This window comes from Triturus cristatus, unplaced genomic scaffold (assembly GCF_964204655.1).
Source record: "Triturus cristatus unplaced genomic scaffold, aTriCri1.1 SCAFFOLD_491, whole genome shotgun sequence".
Classification (NCBI taxonomy): domain Eukaryota; kingdom Metazoa; phylum Chordata; class Amphibia; order Caudata; family Salamandridae; genus Triturus; species Triturus cristatus.
This window is the reverse complement of record NW_028187504.1, coordinates 63,861-78,331: the sequence shown is the minus strand read 5'-3', so window position 1 is coordinate 78,331 and position 14,471 is coordinate 63,861. Positions and strand designations below refer to the sequence as shown.

At 52.3% G+C, this 14,471-nt stretch overlaps 1 long non-coding RNA gene across 1 annotated transcript in view; it reads right to left on the bottom strand.

The window, feature by feature from the left end:
- Positions 1 to 292: 292 nt before the first annotated feature.
- The window catches only part of LOC146771121 (uncharacterized), a 58,868-nt gene continuing 44,689 nt past the window's right edge, over positions 293 to 14,471 (bottom strand). Inside the window, exons 3-4 of the long non-coding RNA XR_014975220.1 lie at positions 2,215 to 2,488; positions 293 to 519 (exon numbers count right to left, since the gene is read on the bottom strand). This is a non-coding gene — a long non-coding RNA (uncharacterized LOC146771121). The remainder of the gene's footprint in view (positions 520 to 2,214; positions 2,489 to 14,471) is intronic.

Genomic DNA, 14,471 nt, shown 5'->3' with positions numbered 1-14,471 from the left:
TTGTGTATTCATACATTTTGAAAAAGAATTTCCTGTGACTTTGAATGGGAATCCACCATTTAAAAAAGACCGAAGTGCACTGGTTGGTGCTCACGAGAGGCTTGCATATGATAAGTGGAGACTGAAACAGCAACTTCTAAGAAAGGAGGAAACAATGAGTAAGTAAACATTTAGAGATGCTGAAATATATTGAAAAGTTAAAATTTTAGAAACTGATATCAATTTATTTTGTTTCTTTAAATCACAGAACAGTTCCCGCAAAGGCAACCAAGAGAAAAATGTGTACTAAAGTTTTTTAATCAAATGCAATGCAATGATGTACCAGAGATTGCAGAGCTAATCCAGAATTGGAAACCGATGACAGAAAGCACATCTCCAACTGGTGATAAACCAATTAACTCATGTCTGAGTCACCAACGGTGGAGTGGAGTCTCTGTTGTTGACGAAGAAGGAAGGCCGTTGAATTACGCATATTTCAAAAAGGAGAGGCGGTCTGTGATTTTCATGGGGAGCTAATATCTGCAACAGAAGGAATAAAGATGAATGAGCTGCCAAAGAAAAAAATGAGCAGCTTATTTTTTTTTATTTATTATAAATTCTTTTTATTAAACATATTCAGCATATTCAACATAGGTACAGTTCCAACAGTTCAATGACAGGGCACACAGCGATACCAAGGTATATAAACATAGGAGGATGATAATTGGAAGTTATGTTGAGGGGGGACTGTCACATTCGGGGTCATCTGGTGGGGTACATATATAGCCACGATATGCGTTCCAGCGAGTCCAGATCCTAGACCACTTTCGGTAATGGGGTGGACTAGATCCTAGAGGGATTCTTGGCATAATGCCTACACAGATGCTAGGTACATTTAGGTACATCTAGTTAGGGAGACATCGTAGGAGTACGCACTTTTATCATGTGTTTCATAAACATGTATATATTCATGATTTCTGAAGATGGTAGAACTCGACCATTCCTTTACTTTCATAGTACTGCTAATCATATATCTCTGCTACTGTCTAATGGTTGTTGCAGCTCATTTATACTGCACTAGAATAACAACCGTTCAATAAATACTTATTCAAATTCCCAGACTGTTTATTCAGTGTATCTCTGAGACAAACTAAGTGAGCACGAATGACTGAGCGAAAGATAGCATATTGTTTCTACGATTCTGAGGGATCAGGATTGTCATGTTCTGAGGTTGCCAATAACTATTCTCTCCCCGATACGAGGAGACTCTAGTGGCACTGTGATCTAGCTAATATAGACAGGCTAACGTCACACACTGGCCGGACCTAGAAAGGAGAATTCTGGTTTTGACATGTAGGCTTTGCCCGCACCAACCACCCCCTACATGAGACAATTTGTTGAGACACAGGTGGCACTTAAATCTCTTAGTCTGGGTGAAATACACAGGGGCTGCATAAATGCAAGATTGGACGCCAAATACCCAAGGTGCGCCTGTCCAAATAATCATGTACAAATGGCCATCATCAGATGATTGTAACAAGACACACAGGCACTGGCCACCGTGAGTATGAACAAGGAAATTCAGGTCAGGCTGTACAGTGGACACTTGTACTACATTTTACGTCAATATACATGGTGCCAGGGGACAATGGCACAGAGCACAACCTATGCTGTAGACACTGAGAGTGTCCACGTTTTGTGATGACACACATGACACCTATGAAAACATGCCCCAGGGGATAGTAGTGGCCACACAACTCCATGGTCCTGAATGGGAATGACTGCAACGCACGCCACCATTCCTGCACTATGCGTATCGCACACTCATGCACATCATGTCACAGGGCACAACATAGGATATGTGTGCTGTGAGGCATGACACTTGAGAGACTAACTCCCATGTCTGGACTCAGCATCAGTGCCAACTGACATGGAACCCACATGTACTGAACTGGACAGTGCACAGGCAAGGTCCCAAAACCTGTTACACACCACCCCCACGCATGATGCTACAGGCATAGTTCACGTGGAGAAAGCGCCAGCCTACATTACCTTGTGAAGGAGTGACTACACACAGACCAGGGAACACATTGCAAGGAGGGGAAGGGAGGCAGGAGAGCACCGCTATACTGTGGGTAACTGGATCTGCACAGGACCTTTAAACCCTGGCAGTGTATCCATGCAACTGTGCACTTACAAATGCTGGTGACACACAACAAACACACATGTACCTACCCCTTTCCTGCTGCTGCTTCTCCTGTAAGCGCCTGTCCAAGTCTGGAAATACCACCGCCAGCACACGCTTGTGGATGTGGGTCAGACGGCGGCACCCGCGGTTCTTATGGGTCTCAGGTGAGTCCCCCAGCAGGACCCGTGCGATCCTCCGCGTCCAGCACCGGATATCCTGCCAGCGTTTCCTCACCTGGGCCAGGCGCCGCTTGCGACCATCCGCACTCCTCACGGCACTGACGGCGGTCAACCATATCTGCTTCTTGGCAGAGGCGCCTACCTGTGAGGATGAACAAGTGACACTACATCAATACACCAGGCACATGTCACAGAGAGACATATTGGAACAAATTTGCTGTTTACAACAAGGCATAGTATGCATCCAACGCATTGCACCTTTGTCATAGGGACATGATCCTCTGGGGAAGGGCAAAAGCAGTACGTGCCATTGAAAGTACACAGGTGGAATGAGGGCAATGACACAATCAATGATCGAGGCTCACACTGTGCATCACAAGCTACACCAGGATAATGTGCAGCACCTCAAAGCAGTCACATGCCACAGGCCACTGACGCTAACGCAGCAGAGTACACAGACACACACAGGCACAGGACATGCACCTGCCATTGCCACATGCAGCGACAAACCTCACTCTGCACATGTGCCACTAGACGGGGGGCTCACAGGTGTGGGGCTGGCCCTGCACATCAGACACACAGCACTGCTCCCTGCTCACATCACATGGGCAGGGTATATCCATCCCTCATGCAGCCCGGGTGCCACACTCCACATATGCACCCACCCTCATGACAGGGGACTTACACACACACCGATGTCCAGGGTACGAACACATCATGTGGACACTCTCAGCACAGGTACACAGAACTAACACACATCTGTGGTACAGTCACCTGTCACACTGGGCTGACCACATCATAAAATGAGGACTGTAGAGGCTACATTCCCAGGAGGACAAGACAGGCAGAATGTGGCATGCACCATGCAGTGATTGTCACAGTAAACACAATGCAAGTGAGGACGGCATACATGCACCACAGCATGCACTGGCTGGGAGACATCAGGCATTCCCCCCCGGGACCCCCCCTACAGTACATAGCATGTGTGCCACACCTGGACACAATGCCAGAAGTCACAGTCACAAACAAGGGACACAGTCTGTGCTAGTAGACTCTGCACTCTCCTGATACCCTGGTCGGCCATACAGCAGGGGGTACTGTGGGAGGATCACATCCAGCAAAGCCAGGTTCTCCTCCAGGGTGAAAGGCTGTGACCTCTCCACAGACCTTGACATGGTTCCAGGGAATCAGTAGCAGCAGCTGGGTCGTCGAATACAAAGATGTGCAGGCAAGTGCTCCCTCATGGGACCTGGCTGCCTTATATCTGCCTTGCTGGCCTGTTTCATGCACAGGAGTACAGAGGGATTGGTCACTCACATTTGCATCCTATGTTTCCTCCAATCCCTTCAAACCTAGCACCGCTAGGTTCTTATTGTGTTTTTTTCTTGAGCATGATGTCAACTCCAGAACCACATTGCAACAAAGTAGATTCATTCAAACTGACTACTGCTGTGCACCTGCTTAAAAAAATTCAAACTTTAAACTTGGTCTCCATGACAACCAGCATGCATGTAGGCCTTTATACTTGTCCCTCATGTGTCCCCTATGTAATTTGGAGTTTCACACACAGGTACGGTGCGTACCGGGGCCCTAGGGCACCACAAATGCATAGCAACGGCCCGTACAGGCGTGTGTACGGTCCGTACCACTATGGGTACGCATACGCGAGAACACCCATAGTGACAGTGAGCGTACGCGCGTGTGTACGGTCGTATCACTATGGGTGTTCTCGCGTATGCGTACTCATAGTGGTACGGACCGTACACATGCCTGTACGCTCACTATCACTATGGGTGTGCTAGCGTATGCGTACTCATAGTGGTACAGACCGTACACACGCCTGTACGCTCACTATCACTATGGGTGTGCTCGCGTATGCGTACTCATAGTGATAGTGAGCGTACAGGCGTGTGTACCGTCTGTACCACTATGAGTACGCATACGCGAGCACACCCATAGTGATAGTGAGCGTACAGGCGTGTGTACGGTCCGTATCACTATGAGTACGCATACGCGAGAACACCCAAAGTGGTACGGACCGTACACACGCCTGTACGCTCACTATCACTATGAGTACGCATACGCGAGCACACCCATAGTGATAGTGAGCATACAGGCGTGTGTACGGTCCGTACCACTATGAGTACGCATATGCGAGAACACCCATAGTGGTACAGACCGTACACACGCCTGTACGCTCACTATCACTATGAGTACGCATACGCGAGCACACCCATAGTGATAGTGAGCGTACAGGCGTTTGTACGGTCCGTACCACTATGAGTACGCATACACGAGAACACCCATAGTGAGACTGACTGTACACACGCCTGTACACTCACTATCACTATGGGTACACATACGGCAGCACTCCCATGGTGATAGGGAACATACATAGGCCCTCTGAGCGAAAGTACGGTGCCTTTCACACATCACAGTGGTGACAGGCAGCACACAGGAAGGAATAGGGCTGACAAACTTGTCCATGGATGGACATCGAGGCATTGTCTGGGCAGTACTACATGTGTGGGGCACAGGTGTGAAAGGCTGTGATGTGGCACATTACTCCTGAGTGGAGAAGGCACCAGATGTATGATGAGATGAGTACAGATGTTATGTGTGACGGTGCAATGTGTGCCAAGCATGGCCTTAACTCCTTTGACATGTGTGCATGTCGTACTGCACACTTGGGATGAGCGTCACTGGCATGGCACAGTCAACAACACACGCAAGTGTCCCCTGATGCCCGCTACTGGGGTTACCACACCAGAAATGTGACTACCCACGGTGCACGATGTGACTATGTCATGTATGTGTGGGGGGTGGCCATTTGCTTGATGTTGGAGCTCCCTCAAAAGCATCAGCTGTTGCAGCAACCAACATGTGTCTGTGTGTAGATGGACATGGCACACTGTTCCGCACACCAGGCCACATGTGGTATCGGATGTGAGGTGCGTATGTTTGCATGGCACACGGAGTAGCGTAACAAGGACATGTCTGCATCCTCTCTATGAATGTGTGCTGAGTCATTACATGTACACCTTATTGGCAAGGTGTGTGGGCTGTCCTAGTGTAATGTCATGTGACCTGTGGCTCTAGTGTTCCGCTACCAGTCTCTGCAATCGACATCCTACTTCTGCTCATGTGTTGATGTATGTCACTCCTGTGTTGCGTCTGGCTGTTCACTTACACTGGGACACAGCTAATCCCATGCCATGGTATGTGGAGGTTCACAATCTCCGTGTGTAGCTGGGTCTTGGTAGGAGTGTCACCTGGAAGCCATTCGTGTCCAGGGCATGTGGCACATACCTCACTCCGTATGTCGCATATGTGTATTGACAGATTAACATGTGCTCAGCACCCAAAAATTGTTGTAGTAGTGCACTCACTCTTCCTTGTCACTTCCAAATTACTGCAGAGCGCCGCCTCTTCCCCGAGCAATTCCGGACTTGGCTGACATGCGGGAGAATGACTGTATCCGGTGCTACCGCTTCCCCCAACCGTTGATTCTGGAGTTGACGGCGAGGCTGGCACCACACCTGCAACCGCTGCACAGGTATCCTAAGGCACTGACACCCAAGCTGAAGGTAATGGCAGCCCTACATTTTCTTGCCACGGGTACCTTTCAAAATACCATTGCTCATGTTAGTGGCATGTCCCAGAGCATGTTCTGCCGTGTGCTGCATGATTTCTTAGAGGCCATGTTGCTTCACCTGGATGAGTTCATCCATTTCCCAACCCCTGAAATGTTGACTGGTGTCAAGCGTGGATTCTATGCCCTGGGAGGGATGCCCCATGTCATTGGGTCCATAGATGGGACACATGTGGCTTTGGTACCACCACAGGCACAGGAGGTAGCGTACAGGAATCGCAAACACTACCACTCCATCAATGCCCTTGTGGTGTGTCTGTCCAACATGGTGATTTCACATGTCTGTGCTCGTTTTCCAGGATCAGCACACGATGCCTACATCATGAGGCGTAGCAGGGTGCCTGAAAGGATGACGCAGCTGCGCAACGAACGAGCATGTGTTGTTGGTGGGTACACTCCGTCTGTCCTGTATTTTGCGTAGACTTCCAGCACGACCGCTTCTCCTGTCCTACTTATGTCCATGTGCTTTCCATGTAGGGGACGCTGGCTATCCCAACATGCCATGGCTGATCACACCTCTCCGCAACCCCATCACACCGGCCCAGCTCCGCTACAACACCGCCCATGGCCGGACAAGGCGAGTGATAGAGAGGACATTTGGCCTCCTGAAGAGCCGATTCCGATGCCTCCACAAGACCGGCGGCGCCCTCCCATATGCCCCGGCGAAGGTCTGCAAAATCTTCATGGTCTGCTGCATGCTGCACAACATGGCAGTTGAGAAAGCTGTGCCACTCATCCTGGATCAAGATGATCAGGACCATCCACCCGTGGAGGACGAAGGTCTTGGCAATGGGGCTAGTGATGTGGAGGATGTGGTTCCGCAAGAGGACATCCGGACTCGGCTCATACGCGACTTCTTTGCTTAGTGGTGAGTACCAGTGTCTGTGTGTGCACGCATTGGTCCCCGTGTGGCATGTGTTGCGATGTGTGTGTCCATCTGCATGTATGGCACCTGAGTCAGAGGTGTGTGTGTGGATGTGTCACTGGAGTGATGGTGCCAGTCATAATTGTGACCTAGCATGTTGTCATCCATACATGTGTCGAGTACATGCACATGCAAGTGGCTGTGCTTTTTGTGGCTGACTTCTTGTGTGTCTCTCTTCCCCAGGTACTTGCGCATGCCGTCTGCTGCTTGCATTGTTGTGGCACTGCTATTCCTCATGGACACGTCATCGTGTGCTGACTCAGCGTTACACGCACGGACAAGTTTGGAAGTCTCCTTAGGGTAAGGGATGCATCAGGGGTGTATTGGGTGTGGCAGTTGTTTACGATGTATGCACACTGCCCCTGTCGATGTTTGGTTCCTCTGCAGACATGTCGCATCACCATGGTACACATGACATGCTGCTGGGTACACCTGAATAGATGGTCAGACTTGTTGACAGTCATCAGTGATGGGATTGTGGAATGTGATGATGGCATCAATGTGTGTTACACTGCCCTCGGACACATACGCTTTGCATTGGCTTGACATGGTGTGGGACTTCCACATCAGCGGATCAATGGTGTATGGCAGTCTCTCCGTGAGCAGCAGGGGGTGTTTAGCTGTTAGCCGACACTTGTGTGCCAGTTCCATGGCTATCACGCATTTGTGCTGCAGAAGGGGGATTCCAGTGTTGGACCCACATGTTACTCCACATGACCCGTTCATGTGTACTCCGAGTTGCCTCTGCAATCCTGAATACATGACTAATAAAGGTGTCCCTATGCCTCCAAGGTGCCTATTCTCAGTCAATGCTGGTGTGTTGCCACGGTGCATCCGGCATGTCTGGCATGGTTTTCCGTGACAGTGGCTATGTGTCTATGTGTAGAGTGACAAGATGCAAGCTGTTTGTGTGGGATTAGACTGTGTATTGTGCATGATGTCCATGACTGTGTGGGTATTGTGACATGTGCCATCCCCATGCATCCAATGTTGGCCAGGCCACCATTCTCTGCATCCACCTGACTCAAGCTTGCAGGTCATGGTTCTGCCACCTGTCCACACATACCTGGGTGCCCCCCAGGACACTCCACATGATCCCTGACCTCTGCGTATGGCTGTCGCTGTACTCAAAATGTCTGTCGGCATGGTTGTGCGGCCACCCCCTCAGCTGGTTGGGCCCATCACGGGTGTGTATGGTGCTCCATGTCTGTCTTGCCTAATACAATGTGACCCATGTGTGTCCTGTGCCAGACTCAGGCCCCAGGGTGTGGATGGTTGAAGTCAAATGAGAACTCAGGCATGGTTAGACTTTACAAGACACATGTAAGGTAATAATGCAAAAGGTAGGCATCTTCTCTTTATGGTGTAACTTTTTATTTTGGTTGGGGTACCGGGGGGGGGGGGGGTATGACATGAGGGGCTTTCCGGGTGTGTGGAATCCAAAGTTCACTAGGGGAGTTGGTGTCCTTGCCATTTGAAATCCTCAGAGTCCATGCCACAGTCTTTGTCAACATTGGTCAGACAGTGACCAGTAAGTCCATGTGGCAGAGAATGTCTTTTGCTGCTGTGCTGCTGTTGCTCCAGTGGGCCAGGTGCCAGGCCAGGTGTCCTGGGAGATGGTGCTGTTGCGCCGACCCTCACGGTCTTTTCCGTGGACGACCCGCCCTCCTGCGGGGACCCTCAGAAGCAGGCCGTGACGATGTTTGGGATGCTCCGTCGGATGTCTCCTCCTCCTCCTCATCCCTCCCTGTGGGTGGTGATGTTCTACGCCTGGTGGCACAGGGAGGGTTGCCCATGTTGTCGGCCATCCGACGGAGTGTACTGTGAATTCCCGTGAACACCGTCAAGAGCTCAGCCTGTCCGTCCTCCATCCGCCGTTGGTGTCGCAGTAGATAGGCATGTTGCTCCGCATGTTGTTGGGCCTGCTGTGTCTTGATCTCATCGAGGGTCCCCTTCATCTCGTTGAGGGTGGACACAACCTGGGCCATGCCCGTGGTGTTCTGCCGGTATGTGTCCAGGATGTTGCGGACATGGGAATATACCGGTTCCCCAGCCAACTGGTCAGGCTCGCGCCTCCACCGTCCTCCACTCCCACTACCCCTGCCCACTTGCACCTGGCCTGCCCTTGTGGGCACATCGGGTCTCCGGGACCCCTGAGGGGTGGCATTGGCGTTGTCGCCTGCCTCCTCCTGGGTGCCCGGTACACCGTGTCCCTCTTGGCCAGCCTGGCTGCAATGTGGTGGTGGGGCAGGGATCCTGGGTGTCTCCTGGGATGTGGCAGGAGTGGGGGTGGTGGTTGGCCCAGTTGTACCTGACGCAGGTGCTGCAGGTCGTTGGACACCAGAGGGGCCAGGTTGGTCGGGGTCGGGTTCGTCCACAGAGTGGTGAGAGTCGTCGCTGCCGGTGGCTCCGTCATCCCGCCGAGCCGGGTCCTGTGAGTCTTCCCCCCCAGTGTTGGGGGGTGATCCACGACATTGACCTGTGTGTGAGAGAGACAATGTTAATTTTGTTCCATGCAACATCCATGTTTCATTGGTTTCTAAGTTGGCACATTTCCTCTGGGAATTTGGATATGTCTTGCATTCCACTCACAGTGCACTTGTGCATGGGTATGTCCCTTGGCCACAGCTTTTGCGACTTTACCTATGTGTGGCACAGTCTTACTTGCTGCATCAATTGTGACTGCAGTCAGCAGTGGAGTGGGCAGGTGTGGCGAGCCGTGCATTGGCGCCTTCTGTGTTGCACTGCACGTGGGCACATGGAGTGGTTCCACACACTTAGATAATGCAGGTAGCTGTCGTTGTGCTCGTGCACAGGTTGTGACATGGCCCTGTGTTTTGCCATGGAGAAGAGGGGGGGTTCTGGCACTGGCCACCCTTGTCTACATGCACGCAGTCCACCTGCTGACGAGCAGACATTCCCACAACCCCCAAGGCTGATTTGCTCTCCCTGCATGTCCCTTTCTCGCTCCCTCTCTGTCCCCCTCTCCCTCCCTCTGTGTGTCAGCCTTCTCCCTCTGTCCGTCTCCCTGTGTCTCCCTCCCTCTCTCTCCCCCTCTCCCTCCCTCTGTGTGTTACCCTCTGTCACCTCAGCCCAGCTTCCTAGGCACACACTTTTTGCAGATCTTTGAATGGCCCTTGGCTTGTTCATGTGAGTTTGTTTCTGATCTCTAGGCACCCATTGGGTGTATTGTCTGTGTCTGCGCTGCTGCTGTGGTGGTGTGTGCTGCCACTCTTTCACAGTGTTGGCTGTTCATTAGCTGCTGTCATGTGCAAGAACGTGCCGTCACCCCCATGTGTTAAGGCAAGGCATCCGCCATTTGCTGGCAAGTCTTTCCTGTGTGGGGACACACTGTTTGTCTGGCTGTGACCTAGGCCATATGGGCAGGGGGCATGGTTGTCTGCTTCTGAGTTGCACTATATGATTTTTGGGGCCCACACTCCCGCCATCCGGCTTACCGTGTCTTGTGTTGGTGTTTTCTGTGGCCTGTGACTTGGCATTGTCCAGCTGGGTGCATGGGGCATGGTGGCACCAGTGGCATGTGCATTTTCATGGAGTGTGGTTGAGTCATGCGATGGCTTGGGGTGGTTGCGTGCCTGTTTGTGAGTTTGGTTGTGGATGACGTTCCCCCCATGTGAGGTGAGTTGTTTGTGTACTCACCCGGGTCTCGGAGTCCTTCTAATCCGTCCACTGCCACCACCGGCAGTATGGCCATCACCCTCTCCTCCCAGGGATGGTAGTGTACGGGTCTGCGGGGCGGCCCTCCTCCAGTGACGTTGGCCTGGTTGTGGTCATCGGTCATTTTGGCTCGGACCCTCCTCCGCAGATCGTACCACCTGGCTTGGCATTCATGCCTGGTCCTTCTGGTGTCCGCAACAGCATTCACAGCATCGACAATCGTCTGCCACATGGCTGTTTTTTCAGAAATGCTGGTCTGTCTGACCAATGTTCCAAAGAGGTGTGGCTCGACTCTGAGGATTTCATCGACAAGGACCTCCAACTCTCGGCTAGTGAACTTTGGATTCTTGTTAGTGGGCATGGTGAGGGGTGTGGGTGTGGATGGTGGGGGGGGTGTGTGGATGGTTGTGGGTGTGTGGGATGTGGTTGTTTGGGTGTGTGTGTGAATGTGATGAGGGGGTGTTTGTGAAGGTGGTTGTGCGAAGGTGTGCAAGTGTAAGGTGTAGTAAACGTTCTAGTATGGTGCTGTAGGTTGTCTGTGGGGTCTGGCAGCAGTGAGTCTGTTGCAAAGGCTCATGGTTTGTGTGTGTGGGCCCTTTTTATTGGTCCATTGGTGGGTGTGGCTGTGTTTGAAGTTTGGGTGGGTGTGTTATAAGGAGTGGTTGTGTTTTGGGCCTCTGTTTGGGATTTTGGCAGTTGCAGGTCAGTAAATGTGTTTTTGTGCTTGTTGGACAAGTTTTGTGGCATTGTGCCATTCGAATGGTGTATTCTTGTGTTGTTTTGCTTTGTCCTGGTTGTGTACGTGCGTTTTTAACGTGTGTACGGTGTGTACTTCGGCCATTTTGTTGTACAGTGCTGTCCTTGTGTCTGGCTTGGTACGACTCGTACATGCGCAATGTTGTGTGAAGGTGGTGGTGTTGGGGCCTGGGGTGCGCTCCGTACTTAGAATGTTGGGGTGGGGGTACGCTCCATACGTACGCGGGTGAGGGTACGGGTCGTACATACACGGTTGGGGTGGGGGTACGGTACGTACATACACGGTTGGGGTGGGGGTACGCTCCATACGTATGCGGGTGAGGGTACGGGTCGTACATACATGGTTGGGGTGGGGGTACAGTACGTACATACACAGTTGGGGTGGGGGTACGCTCCATACGTACGCGGGTGAGGGTACGGGTCGTACATACACGGTTGGGGTGGGGGTACGGGTCGTACATACACTGTTGGGGTGGGGGTACGCTCCATACGTACGCGGGTGAGGGTACGGGTCGTACTTACACTGTTGGGGTGGGGGGTACGCTCCATACGTACGCGGGTGAGGGTACGGGTCGTACATACACGGTTGGGGTGGGGGTACGGTACGTACATACACGGTTGGGGTGGGGGTATGCTCCATACGTACGCGGGTGAGGGTACGGGTCGTACATACACGGTTGGGGTGGGGGTACGGGTCGTACATACACTGTTGGGGTGGGGGTACACTCCATACGTATGCGGGTGAGGGTACGGGTCGTACTTACACTGTTGGGGTGGGGGTATGCTCCATACGTACGCGGGTGAGGGTACGGGTCGTACATACATGGTTGGGGTAGGGGTACGGTACGTACATACACGGTTGGGGTGGGGGTACGCTCCATATGTACGCGGGTGAGGGTACGGGTCGTACATACACGGTTGGGGTGGGGGTACGCTCCATACGTACGCGGGTGAGGGTACGGGTCGTACATACACGGTTGGGGTGGGGGTACGGGTCGTACATACACTGTTGGGGTGGGGGTACGCTCCATACGTACGCGGGTGAGGGTACGGGTCATACATACACGGTTGGGGTGGGGGTACGGTCCGTACATACACGATTGGGGTGGGGGTATGCTCCATATGTACGCGGGTGAGGGTACGGGTCATACATACACGGTTGGGGTGGGGGTATGCTCCATGCATACGCGGGTGAGGGTACGGGTCGTACATACACGGTTGGGGTGGGGGTACGCTCCATGCATACGTGGGTGAGGGTACGGGTCGTACATACACGGTTGGGGTGGGGGTACGCTCCATACATTCACGGGTGGGGGTACGTCTCGTACATACACGGAGGGCTGGGGGGGTGTTGGGCGCGTATGCGGGTAAATGTCTCCATGGTTGCTATGGGAGTTCAGTGCGGACGGTGTTTTTTCCATACGGTTGTAACATCGGACGCACGGGATGAATCGTGATTCCGCGGTCGGACTTCACTTTTCACATTTGTACGGTAAATCGTCCGAGGACGTGTCGGACACAATTTCCGACCCGAGGACGTGTGGGGAATAATTCCCAATGCGGTTCGTATGGACTTTTTACCATGCGAATCGTGATTGGCAGTTTGTACGCCACTTGTACGATTCGTACGATAAAAAGACCGGATACGAGTCGTACGGGGAAATTTTTTACCGGATCGTGATCGGCACCTTGGTGTCCCTGTGTATAGTCCAGTTCAAATCGGTTGCAGGGGCTACCTGCCCCTGCTCTGGCGTGAAACTGGACAAAGGAAATGGGTGCAACCACCCTTCTTTCCAAACCCACCCATAGGTGGGGCCTTAGAGTTAGTTCATCCCCTAAACTTAGTATAAGTATAGGAATCCAGTCCCTAAGACTTTAGATTACCCTGGACGAAACTCTGCATCATATATCCTGGACCTTCGATGTTATATCCTGACTAGAAGACTGAAGAAATCTCCCTTGGGGTCAAGGAGTGACTCCCCTGCTTGGCAGGCACCAAAGAAACACCTGACAGGTCTGCATCGCTGAAGCTCCCTACGGATGCCAAAGCGTTTGCATCACTAGAGGTGGATGTCCAGACATCCCCGAGGCTACCCTGAGTCCACAGGAAAGCTGAGGCCCGTGGGTGACGTGGAACTGTGACCCCGGGACACCGTGAACTTTTGCAGCATCACTATCTTCCTGGTCCTCCTTGAAGTTGTGCTTTGGGCTCCGAGTAGCCCCAGCCTTGAGAACCTCCTGCACCAAAGATTGCTAGCCTCCACTCCACGAGTGACCCGTGGGCAAGTTTCAAGTGCGACCGCTCGAGGCTCCTTCTCAATCGCTAGCCCATTGGCTAGTAGGTCTCCACGAAAGCAACTCCTCTTCTAAGTGGGCTTTCCTGGTTGCTCCAGACGTGCCCTGACTTTCCCTCACTGGGTGAGTCCCTCAGACCTTGCTGGTCTGCACCGCAGTCCTTTCTCTGAATTCCTGAGACTTGCCATTGCCAAGGCTTGTTGGGTCCAATCTGGTCGCCGACGCAGCAGCATAAGACAAACTTCGTGGGACTGCTCGAATCCGGCTCGTGGACTTCGTTGACGCCTCCTGGACCTCGTGGCTGAAGAGTCAAAACACCCATCAACTCACCTGAAGCACCCGACATCTGTGGGCATTGGTCCATCCTGCCTTCGGTCACTGGCTAGTGACCCAGACTCTGTCCCCTCTGCTTTCAGGTTCCTTACATCCTAGATCCAGGCTTGGATCTCTTCGGACACTTCTCCTCTTCACGGCAGCAGCAGTTCTTTGCAGGCTTCCATTGCAATCGACGACGCAACCTGACACCAAAAGACACCTATGCACCCGGCTTCCCTGGGTGAGGTAACTCGAGTACTCCGGTGCTCCCGTGGGTGCTAGCCCTAGAACTTCTTAAGTCCAAAAGAGTTTGGTCCTGACTCGATTCTAAGTGTCCCTAATCTTTAAATTTCCAACCGCGACATTGCCCATACAAGATAACGGGAACCAACGGTTGTGTTTACGCACTGCATGCAGTACCCGTGGGTCCTCTGTGTCACTACCTTGGGTGGTTCCTTGGGGTCCCAGCGATTCTACAGGCTCTAGGCCTTGTGTCTAGTTCAG